General features: G+C 37.0%; 1 long non-coding RNA gene across 2 annotated transcripts; it reads right to left on the reverse strand.

Annotated features, from left to right (window-relative positions):
* Positions 1-8,683: 8,683 nt before the first annotated feature.
* LOC118256911 (uncharacterized) lies at positions 8,684-15,273 on the reverse strand. 2 transcript variants are annotated; one of them, XR_004781388.2, is made up of 4 exons: positions 14,422-15,273; positions 12,511-12,858; positions 10,304-10,463; positions 8,684-10,035 (listed from the first exon to the last, which is right to left on the reverse strand). It is a non-coding gene; the product is annotated as an uncharacterized LOC118256911 (long non-coding RNA). The 2 variants fall into 2 exon arrangements; XR_004781389.2 differs by having other exon boundaries at positions 10,304-10,475.
* Positions 15,274-16,845: the final 1,572 nt, after the last annotated feature.

Genomic DNA, 16,845 nt, shown 5'->3' on the forward strand with positions numbered 1-16,845 from the left:
CAGCATGGTCTTCGTTCTTGTGGAGCTTTCACTGAGTGCTCTCCACAACCAAGATTTGTGTTGCAAATAGCTGGGGAATAAAAAGTCTTCTTAATCATACAAGATGCACCTGTTAGCCCTTCAAACGAGGAGCCTGACACTGAGGACTCCCATATACAGAGCACATTTTGTTCTTAGAGTTGGTCTGACTTCAGCATTATAATAACACTTTTTATATGTGATTTGGCTATCAGTAAGCATTAAGCTGTAGAAATAACTTGCTCTAAATTTGGGGTTAGTAGGATATTTTGCCTTGAGGCTCTAAAATTTCTATAAAAAAAAAAATAGAGCACTCAGAAATAGTGTAGGGGCCCCGATTGCTGTTGACTACTTTCCCAAACTCCCCTTGAAACAACCCCCTCCTTTGTAACATCTTTCCGAAAGAGTGTGGAAATGAAGTTAATGTCAGCTACAAACTTCATAACATCACTACCAGGAAACTGGATTGCACATTTTCAGGGAAAAAAGATTCAGCGTATATTGCATTTTTCATCCTGCTTTTCATCCTTTTTCTCCATGGAAAATATTCTCATCTTGGCTGCAAACTTAGATAAAGTTTCAGCATGCTAGAGGAAAATAATGTGTTTTTCTTTTTCTGCTTTTTTTCTTTCTATTTGGGTTTCTTTTAATCCTTTTTGGACAACTGATATAACCTTAGTTTCCTACATTTTTGCACTTGACTCAAAGATCTGACTGTGATAAATGGCCACAATGAAGCTCCTTGGAAAATCTGATGGTATCACTCCTGCCTCTATTGGAGAGCTCCTAGATTGCAACAAGGATATAAATGCTTTCTCCTGATGACCCCAGCTCCAAGAAGAGGGAAAAAAAAAAAAAAAAAGAGAGAGAATTATGAAAGAAATGTATTGAACTTGTTGCTTCTATGCTTAAGATTTGTTATACTATTTAAGTGCATTATTACTTTTACATGATTCTTCACTTGAAAAGGGCTTTATGAAGAATTCAGTGCAGCTAATCATTGAAAAGTAACTGCAAAAGCATAACTAGCTTGGTGACAATTCCCCACAGAAAGCAGAGGAAGATGGAAAAAAGCTAAACAGTAAGGTCTGATTTATTTTTGTGATTAACTGCTGATCTCAGTGATACATTGGAAAAATTCAGAACATGCAGAACCAGCACTGACAGGATAACTAAATGCAATTAAATGATATTCCAGTGCTCACGATGAAATATTTTACACTGTTTACAGCTCATGTTAGGATTTCAAACCTCAGAAAGAGAGAGGAGTGATTCAAACGCCAAGCTCTTTTGAAATTGTGATAGACACTCGGACTTAAAAAGATGCAGATTTTGACTCAGGTTCAGCTCCCATCCATAGGTGTGGGTTTTGAGCCTGTCATTTTCAGGCATTTCTAACATCCTTTGACATGCATCTTAACAGAATGTAATGGATTTAGAAAAGCCTTATGAAATACAGAACATTTATGTAGAGAGAGATATATATTTATATGTATAGAGAGCTAACAGGGTGCCTGCCCACAACCACACAGAAATCTCTTGGAGGTGGTGTCTGTCCGCCTTCTTCAGAAATCGAGCTTTACCTTGCCACCCTCTTCCAATACCTTACAGGTAGTAACAGAGAAGCTTCTCATTCTTCCTACGATGAGAAGAGCTCACCGCAGATCTTCTCTAGGATGCACAGTAACAGGACAAGAGACAACAAGCACAAGTTGTTCCATGGGAAATTTCATGTGGATTTAAGGAAAAAAAATATTCATTCTGAGAAGAATTAAACACTGGTATAGGCAGCCCAGAGAAGTGGTAGAATCTCATTTGCTAGAAATATTCCTTGGCTAGACAGTGCTCTGGTAAACCTTATCTATGGCCTGGCTTTTGGCTGGTGGATGGGTAAGATGATCTCTAGAGGTCCCTTCCTCTAAGAAGATGAGAAATAAGATGAATAAATTATGTCCATAAGGTTCAGACGACAGATGTTCCCTGGAAGTCAAAGAAAGATATTCACCTCTCACTGGGGCGAGGGTCTAGAAATAGCAGTCGCCAGGGCTGTGTCTATCCCAGCTGAGCCCAGCTGAGCATGCTGGGGCACATACACGCAGAAGCAAGGAGCTATGTAGTAAACTGTCCTGTTCTCCAAAAGAAATGCCTGCTAGAAAATGTTTATTTGGGCTGGTCCCTGGACGGTCCTCACCACAAATGGTCCCTGTGCAGGGTCTGAGTAAGGTAAGTGCTACCATTACAGGCAAAGCTCCTGCTAGAGAACATGCAGACAGCTTATCTGACAGATAATGGTTGTCCAGGGTGCAGAAACATGTATGGGCAAACTGGGATTTACAGCCTAAAAGTACCAAAAGCATAGGAGTAAACAGGCCCTTATTCCGCTGCACATGGGCCAGCGACTAAACATTGTTCATACAAGGCACAAATAGCATAAAATGTTAATTCTTTGCACTACAAAAGCACTTTTAAAACAAAATGAATACTTAGCTTATGGAGCAGATGTGATAAAGGTATTTTATAAATATGTAGAGTGTAAAATTCTAGGTTTAATTAGTAAAGGGAAGGGTGGAAAATTAAACAAAAAGAATATTTGTGCTGTCTCGGATGAGATAAATTGCTTGCATGAGTACACTCAGTGTTACAGTGCAGCTATGCTATCAGTTTGACTTACCACCCTTTTTTCCCTGGGACCTGGGTCATTGTTAACAATGCTACATAACATATCTGGATATTGAGCTAGATATTCCTGAGAGGAAACCTGCATACTGGTTACAAAATAGTCTGCTCTGTGGTCCAGAGAGAGCATATTCACACATGGCCACCACATTCCTCTGGCACCACCACAAAGGTCCCACTACTCCTGATGTACAGGCACCCCCCAAGCTGCAGAGCAGGACTCTGGATGTTCTGAGACAAAGAAATTTGCTATCATCATTAACACAGGGCCAGAGTCATCCTTGAAGGCTGGACATCTCACGGAAGCCTGTGAGCAAATCCCCTTCATCCCCAAGATGAGGAGGCTGCCCCTGGGCCATAGGATGGCACAACAGCTTAGTGCTATCGAACATGGCCTCAGCATCAAGCCATTTAAAAGTCACTCCCAATGCTACTTAAAATTCAAGAGATTAAAAAGTGGCCTTTAAGAAAGCCAGGTATGCCCAGACATGATCCGGTGACACATCTGTACCTCATGCCACTCCATGGCCTCCAAAGCAAACCCATTGGCAAGGTCCTGTTGTATCCCGAGACATGTTTGTACCTTGTGTTAGAACACTCCACTGCCTCCAAAGCAGACCTGCTGTCATTTCAGGTTGGTGGTCTCAGAAGCTTTCAACCTCCTTGACCATTAAAACTTCTGGAGGAGCTGTGAGAGGGACCATCTTTTAGGGTTTCACCATTGCCCCCTAGTAACATGATGGGAGAATGTAAATGGACCCTGTGCAGCATGGGGGCTTTCACACAGAACTTTTCACTTGGCCATGCTCTTTTCATCTGCCTGTTTTACAACTCATTATCAGGCTCAGGATACTAAGGCACCCTGTGCCATGGCCACCCCTACCATGAAATGAAGACACATCTCAGCAGGTAACAGACTAACCTCCAGAGAACTTCCTAAACGTCTGGGCTCAAGAAATGTGGGATGATGTGCTGGGCCTATTCTTTACTGCAAGAAATTTGAATTTCATACAGGCTCCATGTACACTCATTACGGCATCCCTCAATTGTATGGGGAATTGGTGAGACCCTGTACTCACGTTGGACATGTTGTGAGCATGGAGCAGAGCTCTGGACACCTTGTTCGGCATTAACTCCAAGAGAGGTCTCATAGACAGCAGCTTGCTATCAGCCAGAACACTCATCCACAGACAAAACCCCTTCAGGGAGACAGCAATGAGACTGTCAGTGTCTGAAGGATGTATAGGTGGGTTTGTGGCAGCATTTTGTGGCAAGGGAAGCAGGGTGTGCAGATACAATGTGTGTTCATACAGTGCCATCTTGTGACAGGCAAAGGAAAAATTTGTGCACTCCGGATTGTTAAATGTAACAGGTGGAGTATTTTAAACAGTAAGTATTAGTAAAGTGTTAGTATTTTAAATAGAAAAATATTTTTAAATAGTGCTTACAAGCAATTTCCAATAACATGCTTCTGAAAATTACTGCATGTGGTCAGCCTGCTAATTAGCCACATGTCCTTCATTACTTTTAATTTATTCCTCTGGAATTTTGGAACTTCATGAATCACTGTAATTTTGAACATTCCTCAAAGAAATTCAATAACAATAACTGTCACATAGTCTTCACAAGTCTCCATATCCCATTTCAGACAAGGGTCCAGTCTGGGAACAGTAAATTAATTTTTAAAAAGCCATGCCAATTAAAATTTAAAAAAAAAAAAAAGCCATTTAACTTTTAGGTTTGTTTTGTCTTTTGAGGGGGCAAAGCTGGCAGAGTTTGAAGACTTAAATGCCTTTCATTTGCTGAAAAGGATCTTTCAGAGTGCTGCTTTTCTCATAAAAGATCAGGCTCCTATGTTCAACAGACCTCTTGGAAGTTTCTTTGGACCTTTCTAACTGCAAATGCTTTACTTCCAGCTCTCTGATGCTAGTCTCACGCTCTGTATTGTTCTGATGGCACATTGCTGATTTAATAGTTTGAAATATAATAACTTCCTTCTTAATGAAGGTGAGGGGCCCGAGTCTTAGACTGGCTGTTTTGAAAAGTACCACTAAAACCTTAAAGTGGTGTTGGCTAGAAGCCAGAAGAGGGAGTATAACCTGAGGCTACTATTCTTACTGTAACGTAAGCCATGGGAAAGGCTCTCTATCAACTTCTCATTCAGATTCAAATACCAGTAACCTGTTTCAAAATTTTCAGCAAAACCCTAGGAATGCTGAGATTTGAGATGCTTTAGATAAAAATAAATAAATAAATAAATAAATAAGACTAATTTGAACAGCAAAAACAAAACCAGTTTATGAGATTACTCCAGCCAAAAATCTATATCCTATTGCAGCAGCTGCTAACTTCTAAGCTATTTCACTCTACAGGACAGTATGCCTGTATTCTGAATCAGTCAAATTACCTGCAAGGGCAAACTGATACACTCAAAAATCAGATCCTTTCATCCATTCACCTGGATCTCTCCAAGTTATTAGATAAGTCCAGCTTGTAGCTGTTCTGCAGCTGCTGCTGCTTTCTCTGAAGAACTTCTTTTTTTCCATTGCCAAAAAGACCTAGAGATGCTTTGCCATGAGACAGTCAGCAATATGTACTGTCCCATCCCAGAAACTCAAGTGGAGGGATAGCAGATTGCTAAACAGAACTGGGGAGGGAAGGGGTGGGTGAACAGCAGAGGACTGACCATTTATTGCTTCTTCACAGTCCCATTTGGAAGGCCATTCTGGATAATTAATACAGAAGTCTCCCTGCCTTAATGAGTTCCAAATAGAAAATTATTTCCTCTTTATTTTAATGATTTGTGATATCTTTATTTTGAGACCTAAAATGGTAGAAAACATATCTTTAAAATGAAGAAAGAAAAAAGACTTTTCTACTGATCTTATCTTTTCTACATATCTCTGGTAATATAAATCCTTATTTCCATGGTAAACTTGCATGAGTAATCAGATGCATTTTCCTAGCATTTTTTCTTTTGCACTTGGATTTGATATATAGTTTAAAACTGAAAGAAAAGAGCAATACCACATCTATACTTCATATGTGACTATAAAATTTCCAGCTATATTGATATAATTAATTTGTAAAGTCATCTATATTTTTACTGGTTGTACATACAGTGTCCAGCTTTTCCTGATGTAAATTTTCACAGACCTGAGTTGTCTGACTCTTTACCGCTGCAGTATAAAAAGGTAAGCTAGTATCTGCTATGGCAGAGTTTCGGATTTGTCTTTTCCCACTCTCCCAGAAATCTAGAAAACCTATTGATCCCTTGATGTCATTTGGCTGTAAAATAAGGAACATACAGCCACATACAAAGTCCTTTGTATGTGCTATCTTTCAACTTTTTTTTTCAAACTTTTTTTTTTAACTTTCAATAGAGAATACCTCAAAATAAGAAACTAATATTCAGGATTGAGGTATGGCATTCATCTCACCCAACTTCAGACATCAATAGCGTAGACATTCACAACTAAACTAGTCACTCCAGAGTCTCTTTATAGGTTAAGAGGTACTGTGGGATGCCATTCTTCTGATATATTTCAGCTATCTACCTAAAGAAAGAGATTAATTTCCACCTAGACCATACCGACAAAAGTAATTACTTCTCCATGGACTGAGGTAACTAGCTCAAAAGAAAACCAGCCTTTAGTTAGACGAATGCCATCCTCACTGTACAAAGACAACAATGCATTAATTATGTAGCAAATTAAAGAACAACTCTCAGACATCTTTTTAGTCAATATTGTACCACTGTAACATCAGTCATTTTTCTCAAGGCTTGTTGCAAGGTTTACACTACCTAAATTAGTTTGTCTGATAGACAGCACAGCCACATTCCTGAATCTTTTTCAAAAACTTAATTTTGTAATCTACAAATGTTAGCTAGAGTCAATGCATGGTTTTACAACATTTCACTGTATCTCAGCTAACTCAGAAACAGAGAGGAGTTTTTTGCATGATGTGTTATCTGCTTTGGTAGGTTAAAAATCTAGCAAAGACTTTTATTTCTTAATGAAGAACTCTGTCTCCTATGGGTGGGAAAAGTGTAAGAGAGCATATTTTCCTCATTATTTGGGAAGAAAGATGTTCAAGAAGATAAATAGTTGAAGAAATAGTCTAACCTCCTCTTGATCTCATGTATGTTATTAATATTGTTAGCTGGAATTTGGTAGGATTTTAAACCATAGTAACTGGTTCACAGAGAAATATTTAGAAATTCCTGCAGAAATGTTCTGCCATAATATACAGAATATCAGAGGCCAGATGTGCAGTGTAGTGGATTTTTTGTCTCTGGAATATGAGGCTTAGACTTTACCAAATTATTAAAACAAAAACAAAAACAAAAAAAACAGCCTCAGAAACACTTCCTATTCCCTTGCCTTGCCTTGTCTTCATTTCCATTCCATTGCCTTGCCTTCATTTGCCTTGCCTTCATTTGCCTTGCCTTGCCTTGCCTTGCCTTGCCTTGCCTTGCCTTGCCTTCCCTTCCCTTCCCTTCCCTTCCCTTCCCTTTCCCCATTTCCTTTAAGTTCCTTTTCATTTTTTTCTTCTTTTCCTTTTTTTTTTCTTCTGGAAATCCACTCTATTTTAAATAAAAATCCCTTCATCTGCCATTATAATTAATCTAACGCTGTCGCAATATTACGATTCTCATCTAAAAAATGATCAAAATTGTCCTCACAATTTGTACAGCACAATTGTAATTGTACTGTCCTTATAGTATTTGATATACAGTGCCGAATTTCAGTTTATTAGCAACTCCTACCTTTATTGATTTTCTCTGTGGAACCTTTTGACCAGCACTCTGAAAGCTTAGCAAACATAATTAATTTAGTCTCACTTCTCACTTTCAAAATTAAATCGAAATACTAAGCAGATTCTAGAGACTGAAAAACTGAAGCACTAGTGTCTCATCTTTGCAAGAATAAAACTTGAGTTCTCATAACATGTTATGAAGTCAAGCTAAATAACGTAAGGTATAATTCAAGTCCAGTTTGCAACCTTGACATGAGTTTGCAGGTCAACATAAGTTCCTAGGTGCAGCTTTCACCCAATCTATTAATTGATATGAAAACTGAAAATAGAGTTCAGCTTTCAATAGAATTTAATTGCATCTTAGTTGACTCAATTAACTAAAGCTATAATATTTTTTCCCTGGGAAAAATATCACCTGGATTAGTTAGGAAAAAAAAAAAAAAAGATATCTGTAATTCAGTTTTAATTCACTTGAAAGAACAGTGCTTAGCAGTCTAAAATGGTTAGTCAGAAATCTAAGACAAAATTAGGAAGATTCTGTCTGATTTCATGGAATCCAGCTTTTGCCTTAACCTACACGAATTTGGCATATTACAGCACCTGCTGAAAGGTTTTAGCTGAAGTGTTACTTTAAAAAAAAAAAAATCAATAACTGAACAGTTGATTATGAAAAAAACATGGTCTCATCTAATCTTTCAGCAGCCTGTTTTCCTTCCATTGCACATGCCATTATCTCAGTAGTGCTAATGGGATTTGGAATCACAGAGAACATACCTTTCTTTGAGAATGTGAGCTATTAAGCATCTGCAATTCTCAATGCCTTTACCAAGAATTATCAAGTTTGGGGTCTTAAACACAGCAATTTTTAGGTCACATATAATAGCATGTTGTGGCAGAAAATCTGGACTGTGAAAAGAAAGTGGAAAATTTTAAAAGAGATCTAAGCTATATCTTACAAGTTTTTATGTATGCATGGTCTGTATATATGCAAGTAGCCACACAAACATAAAGATTGCATAGTCAGGCAAAGATCAAGAAGAAAAATAATAAAATTAAATAACAGTTAAAAAATCACAATCCTCTGAAAAATCATCAGTAACATATTTTTTTTGCTTTTTTTTTTTTATTTTAATTTCCCCACATTTCTGTTTGATGCCTCTTTCTTTGAGCCTCATCCAGTAAGGTCTCCCTCCCACTCCCTCCGTCTGGGATATGAATCTAATTCTTCATGTACTTTCTCTTCCACTTACTTTTCAACTCTGTCCCCAAAGCTCCTGAAATTTCAGTGATTAATTGAACAGAACCTGGAATGCTGCCAAGCCTACCTCGTCCTCATTGGCTTGACAATGTTCCTGTGCTCTGGTCATTAGTACAGCATGACCCTGCAGGACTAACTCAGCCATGAAGCAAGTTAATCAGTAAATGAATAAAGTTCTTGAACAGAGAAGTTTTATCCTGAGTTAACCAAAGCAATTATGTGTTAATTAATTCTCTGCCAGGCACAAAGTAAGACAAATATAGGAAGTATGATCTTCAGAGAAATAATTTTCTGGGGAGAAGGTCAAATCCAAAACTGATGTAAACCGTCATAGCCTGCTTTACTTACATTGAGCTGTTATCATTTATACTTTCTGAGGATCTGGCCCTATTATAAGAGGATTCACTGTTTTAATTTTATCCTTAATCCTAATAACCAATAGAGATTCAATGCCAGCTGAGCCTTTCTTCAAAGAAATAATGAGTTTCCTCTGAAAATTTGCTCATAGGACTTAAATTATAAATAACAAATGTGGTATGTCTCCATTTTCTATATATGCATAGCTGTCTCATATCAGACAACATATAAATATCCTGACTTTTTTAATGTTCAGTTTCTTACAGATTTATACATGTAACTTTCTAAAAAGAGGCAGCATTAAAATCCCCAGGAATATGCAGACTAAGGCTTGAAAGAAAGCTTTGGATTTTGTACTTTCCTATTTTAAAAAATAATTCCTATGAGCATAACTCAAGTAGAGCATAGTTCAGAATGCTGAACAAGCAAAACTGCTTGCAAATCTCAAATGAAAAATACATCAATTTTCTTGTTGTTGTTGTTCCTATTTAAATCAGCAAGATTTTTACCATTGATTTAAATGGGAACCAAGGCAGGTTTTAAACTGAGCAACTTCTTCATTATTTCAGAACATTAAAAATGCGCACTGACAGGGGTATCCTAATTTTCAGATGTCCCTTTTGTGACACTTACAAGGGATTTAATGTTCAGAGAATTCCAAAGTTCAGTCAATAAAATCTCAAGGTGCCATTATTTGAAGTCACCAGAAAGAAGAGTCCATCTATCTACCAGCAAAGCACTGACTGTATATGCCTTGTTCATCTTATGCATAAGAGGCTAAGTAAAAATTGATCACTATTAGATATTCTTCAAGACAAAAGCATTTCATACACTAACCATACCAAAGATGCTGGTTGATATGTTTGTCCATGCACTGTACTTTCTCAGGAAGAAAGATGTCAAGTGTTTGTGCTCCATTTCCATCAACATTCAGGCTTTATTGCTCTTCCGTTGTGCTTTCAGTTCTATAAACATAATTATATGAGAGTGAGATGAGAAAAGCATTACATACTGGACTCAGCTGAATAGCAGAAGTGTAGCTGAAAGCATACCATTTCATGCCAGAACTTCATATAGGATGTGCCTAAGGGCTTATGATTAATAAAAGCTTCTCAAAAGTGTAACACTGAAATGTCTTCACCGGAAAATTGATTATAATTCCTCTAAGCTAAGCCAAGTCAGACATTATATATACAATACATAATCTATTTTTCCTATAAAATCTGTAGTTACCTTTCAATATTTTTTGCAGTCTGGACAGTCAAACATGTACAAAATAGTCATGATAGATGTGTCTTCTCAAAAGCTATTATTACTTCCAAGTTCATTGAAGTGCCCACAGAAGGGTGCTTTGTAGATTCTTATCTCTGTAGAACAATGGGGATGGTATTGCCTGCAGACACAACTGATTGAACAATCAAAGGTGACACAGAAAGGTGTACATATGTATATATGCCTGTATGCAATCACAATTAAGTATCAGTAATAGCCCTGACAATATAACCTGTTACAATTATTTGGATTGCTTGTGATGATGTGGTTATTTTACCACTCCTGGTGATTTTCAACAAGTAATATTTACCTAATATTATTCTTTGTCCTTCATTTGTGATTAATCTCTTGTTGAAGGATGGTGTTTGCTAAGGAAAATTAGGATGTTCTAAATTTTAAGGAACAGATAATTACTATAATAATTCTGTCCTACTGCACATTTAGATGCCATAGTTCTTTGTGCAGAGTAGGTAACTGCATTTTTAAATAGCCAGATAGATGTATGAATGATCATTAAAACTACAAATAGATGTTATATGCTGAAACAAAGTGCCAGAAGAGTAGAAGTTTATCAGTATGCACAAACAGTTTGACATACAGCAGAGCTGCTTCCTGTGGCCTTTTGTAAAAACATTGCTCCAGTGTGTAATAAAGGGTTCTGTAGACCCTTTATTAGGCTCTACCCATTTTACCATATACTTCCACGAAACTTGTAACAACAATTTATTTCTCTCCTGTCCTCTCTCTCACGCAAACTAAACAGGATCATGTCTCATTTCCGTAGGAAACAAGGGTGAAAAGAACAGTTAGGATTTAGTATTTGTATGAGAAAGTAAGAGTGAAAAAGGGTAGGAAGTACCCAAAAAGCACATGGAAAAGAAACCATTGTGTAACAATATAATGAAATGATAAGAATAGTTTAAATATAATTCAGCGTAATCCAATTAAAATCTAATGCAAAAGTTGCTAAATTAATATTTCTATGTACATATTAAAAGTTTTCTCCCTGCCTTTTCTGTGTCTGACCCTAAAGATAACAGAGTAAGATCTTCAGGGAGGAAGAGCATTTTTCTATATATCCTCAAAGAATTTAGCACAATGTGGACCTAATCCCTTTATGGTTTTGGAGATTTAAAATAACACATAACTCCTAGCTGTCACTGTAGTAAAATGAACTGAAGCCAATGAAAAGACAAGAATATTTACAGGGACCATTGTGAATAGGAATCGACAAGTTTCTTGGGGTTTGACTTGCTAATATGTGCCAAAATGTCATGTTCCTGCTTGTTTATAATTTGCTTAACATAAAATAACTTCTATTATTTTTTTTCCAAAAAGTTCTGAAATGACGTGTCTCTTTTGTGCACAAACCAGCCTGCTTTTGTGATAACAAACTACTGTGGTAAAGAAATGAAATGCCAGGAAGACTTTCTTCCAACCATATAATTTGTCTAAGTAAAGGTAGTGGAAGATTACTGAAACTCACTGTTACTTCCCTATAACCCTGTTATCCTGTTAAAATAATGGTATTAATAAAAAAATAATAACAATAAAAAAACTATTTTAGCTACTTGCCTACATATAGAGTAGGCTAAAATACGTTTTAGGTTCCTTTTGCTCCTTGACCATGCCATAAGCAGTCTTTCACAATATTTTTTTCAGAAGAAAATGCATGTTTCTTCCAAAAAATGTCAAGTTTTCTCCTTTAACAGATGGTCAAAGTAGTTTTTATCATATATTCTCATCCTCTAAATTCCTAGCAAAACATTTTGGCAAATCAAGAGTTATAAACAAAGAATCAGACATTTATTGAAAAGCACATAATTGAAATAAATCATATTTATGGATGTCTGGCTGAGCAGAAGAATTGATTGCCAACACATCCCCTTTGGGCCTGGGTTTGTTATCTGATGTTTATCTCAAGCTGGAAAACACAGTGTTTGAATCATTTATCCATTTTGTACCTTGCTTTCTCTTGCTTCTTAATATTTTCCAAGTGATTATTTAAAAATAAAAAACATTTATTTGAAATATACTAGCATGCCCATTGTTTGGCATGTGGGAAGCTAAATAATTAAACCATAGTTATTAGCAAATAAATGATTTGAATAAACCCTCACTATATGCCCCATTCCCTCTCCAAATAATCATATACAAAAAATTCTTACATTGCAACATGGAGCTTTCAAAAACTTGTATTTTTCAGTCCATCAGCAGCAGGCTGCAGAAACAGGACCCCTCTGCTGAACTAGTTCTGAATTCCTTTCTGTCAGGTTTAACGCTGGGAACATGCTGCTCCAGCAAAGTAGACAGAAGCAAATGCCATGAAGGAACACAAGATGAGCAATGATCTTTCAGATCACCAGACCTGAGATGATTCTGAGTCTGTAAGCAACAGTGGCAAATTCAGTAGGTGCTTTCACATTCTCAGCAACACTGTCATTGTATCTGGATTGACCTTGATTACTTGGTTCCAATCTGTACCATCAACCGATCTAGTACAACATTTCCAGGGTCTGGAAGAAACAGAAGAAAAACAAGCCACATTTTCAAGATGGAGGGTAAGATCATTGCACTGTCACTAACAGTAGCTTGCAGGATAAGCAGTCTGTTGGCCTGAGAAGAAATTTCATATCGTCCTTAACTTTCCTGTGTTCTTTCAAAGACAGGAAAAATAATCTTACAGAGACTGTACAACTACCTCTACAAGGTATAAGAAACAAATCTTTGAACCACATAGTGACCATCTTATTTTTATAACTTCAGTTGTAATGAAAATCAATAGGAAAAATGAGTAGTTTTTGAAGATGCCCATGCAATTAAGGTGCAGCTAGGGTTTGGTTTGTTTGTTTCTTTCTTTCTTTCTTTCTTTTGCATTGAATGATGCATGTTAAATGATGCATTCATAGATGGTAAACTCATATATCCTGATGTGCATGTTTTAGTATCCATATCAAGAATTGATTTCCTTCTCATTTACATTTAGATATGTCTATTAAGTGGATGGAGTATACATTTAGCAATATCTCAGGCTGTTTAAAAACTTTATGTTCTGTTTCCATCTTTGATATATACCAAGTCTGAAGTCCTTTTCTATTACAAAGCTTTCATAACTGCAATTATGAGTGTCTCCTTTCTTATCTCCTCCTAAAGTCCCCCTTCATCACCTCCTGCAATCTCTCATTACATAATAGTTTTTATGTAAGTATTGTTACAGAAAACTTCACTCTTTCAAAAATACAAATTCTAGTTGCTGGTGGTTTTTCTTCCTTTTTTCTTTTTTTTGTTTTTTCCCTGCTGTTCTGGAATAGTTTTAAAATTTATTTCAGATAAGAACATTTAAAATAGGATCTACTTCAAAATGAATGTATTGCCATCGGTCGAAGCTATTTCAATACTGGAAGAGCAGCAATTTTCTTCAATATTTAAATCTCCAACCAGCAAAATTAAATCACATTCTTCTCACCTTCATGTTCCCAAGGCTGAAGAAGAAAATGTTGAGTATGCCCTGGGCGGCAACAAATTTAACCAACTTCTAAAGAACTTTTCAACAAAGATTTTTTTAAAGAAGGCCTTTACACAAAGAACAGCACTAGAAGCTGCTCTCCTTGGTTAGCAAACTGGTCCCACACTGAGCTGTAGCACAGATGGAGGAGTCACACTCTGCTCTTTACCAAGGAGATCAGAGAAGCCACTGGTGTCTTATCCTTACTGCAAATAGCTCAGGTAGTGAGGATGCTGCTGAATACCTTTCTTAATGGTTTTGAGTTGTATGGTGAATTATAATAGCATAATCTCATGTACTGGCTTTGGCTGGGATAAAGTTGATTTTCTTCACTGTAACTTGCATGGTGGTGTAGTTTGGATTTCTGATGCAAAACAGTGCTGAGAACACAGGGATGTTTTAGTGGTTGCTGAACAGTGTCAAGGACTTCTGTGCCTCTCGCACTGCGCTGCCAGCAAGGAAGCTGGCATATTCTGTGTTGTAGCATGTCACGATCAGCAACAAAATCTGTGAGGAGAGAAGGAGGAAGGGGGAATGTTTGGAGTGATGGTGCTTGTCTTCCCAAGTAACTTACATGTGATGGACCCTGCTTTCCTAGAAACAGCTGAATATCTCCTGCTGATGAGACGTTGTCAACGAATTCCTTGCTTTGCCTTGCTTGTTGGTGCAGTTTTTGCTTTACCTGTTAAATTGTCTTTATCACAACCCAGGAGTTTCCTCACGTCTACCCTTCTGGTTCTCTTCACCATCCCAGCGCAGGGGAGTGAGCAAGCAGCTCTGTGGTGCTCAGCTGCCTGCTGGGGCTAAACCACAATATCTTAAAATGAAAAAAACTACTCATTGTGATAGAAAAGTATGCAACCATTCACAGACAGCATAATCAGGTCAGATTTCTATTTTCAGTGACTCAACAGGACATACCAAGCATTTGTTTCAAATGTAGACCTGGTGACAGTTAGTCATTCTTCAGAGCCAGCTAGGAGAATGATATCTTAGACTACATTCACTAGGAGCATGCGCTTTAAGGACATAGCTATGGCAATGAGCTCTGTTTGTCCTTATTCTCTGAAGTGCTCCTTCCTTTAAAGAGCTACTTAAAAAAAAAATACTTTTAGCTGTTCTTGAATGAAAGTCTTGTGATTTTCTTCCTATCAAACTCAAAGAGGCTTGGAGAATCATATTTATGTGCAGGGAAATCGAAACCAATGGTTTGAAAACAATCATCAGTTTACTGTGGCAGTATGTATTCTGTGTTTGCCTGCAAGGCATCTGTTTTACATTTTTCAGAAATATACAGTGTTTTGTGCAAAAGGCCTAGACCCCCATAAGAACTGATTGTCCACCTACGGCCTGTGTGATGGAAGACTCACATGGTCAATGAAGTTAAAGGAGCAATTTGAAGAGTAATAACAATAAGAAATAAAATGGAAAAAAATATATATTAAGGGAAGAAAGTTGTTGAAAAAAAAAATGTTACTCTACTGATCTTTCTTTTTCCTTGTGTACTTCTGTTTTCTCTGCAGTTGCTGATCTGTAGCTGAGCAGGCTCTCAGGACCTTCTTGTCCTCACCTTACTGACTGCCACCAATATCACTCCATAGCAGATAGAAAATGAATACTATTATGTCTAAACATTGGCATATGTATGTTTTCTTCTTAAAGACTCACTCCCCTGTTCTCATACCACATGGGCTAAGGACTGTATATGCTTTGTGATCTCTTCACTGTGTGAGTCACAGGACTCTCTCCACACAGTTTCACTGGAATACAGATTAAGTTCTTACTGTAGCATAGAGTGGTTTATTGCTTCTCACATTCATTCAAGCAGTTACAAAAACTTCCCAAGGTAAGAAGTAGGCCCCAGCTCATTTACAACTCAGAAATTCAACAAACTTTGGAGCTTAGGAGAACTGGAATGATTTATTGAGTCTGCAAGAAAGAAAGAAAGAAGTTTCCTGTTCTGCTGTGCTAAATCACTTCTATAAAATATTAAAAGTGGGCTCCTATTTCTCTTTTGTATGCATGCCTGTAAAAAAAAATCCTGCAAAACCATGACAGCATTTTTTTAGGTTTCAATGTAAACAAAAGAAATAGAACAGCCTTTCTAAAGGCCTCACTCAACCTAAATTTTCTTAACTTCAAAGTGGCTTCAAAGTCTCTCTGAATTCAGAGACATAGAATGCAGCTTCACAGAGGGTCCAACACTACAGATGACATGGGAATATGAAAGCATAAGGAATCATACATGATTCATTTTTTTTGACTCTCAGAGTTATGCTTACAAATTTTGGCATTGCGGGGACTCTTACTACATTTTGCAAAGAGCATTCAAAATTCTAATCATTTACCAGTGGTTCTCATCAGGTAGTGGAAAGCATTTTAGAAACTCATTGTAACTTGAATTTTCTCAGTCTCTACATATATATCATGTTTAGGGGTTTGACATCTCAGTTCCTGGCCAAAATGTATATGTGATTCCCTAAACTCATATTTTTATACCTTTATTTAGACACCTAAGTAGTACAGCCTTTATGGATTTAATAAATGTCAGATGGATATACCCTTACTTGATATGTTCAGACCAAGTTGTTGGGGATCAGTTCCTTCTTTTCCCATTGCCCCTATCATGAAATCCAGTAATATGAATTTGTTGTGCCTTCTCACTGAGTAGATTGTGACAAAAAAATATTTTTCCAAAAAGAAACTCTGGAATAGGAAACGATGAGTAATACTTCTGTGTAAAGAAATAATCAGTATGATCTGTCTTCTATTGTTAAACTGAAAAATTCACAAATATGTTCTTGTAAGCCACATGCATGATGTGGCTTACAGTAATCTTTCAGTGGGTGTTGGTGGCTATTACAGTTTGAATACAACAAACAGCAGTACAGTTTCCCTATTGCTCTCTATTTCATAGGACCACAGGAGGAATACTACATAATCACGGCAAGCATTTTTATTATAAGCCTCAATTTTAAAAATCTGTAGCTTCTCGGAT

The sequence above is a fragment of the Cygnus atratus genome, chromosome 2 (genome assembly GCF_013377495.2).
Source record: "Cygnus atratus isolate AKBS03 ecotype Queensland, Australia chromosome 2, CAtr_DNAZoo_HiC_assembly, whole genome shotgun sequence".
Taxonomy (NCBI): domain Eukaryota; kingdom Metazoa; phylum Chordata; class Aves; order Anseriformes; family Anatidae; genus Cygnus; species Cygnus atratus.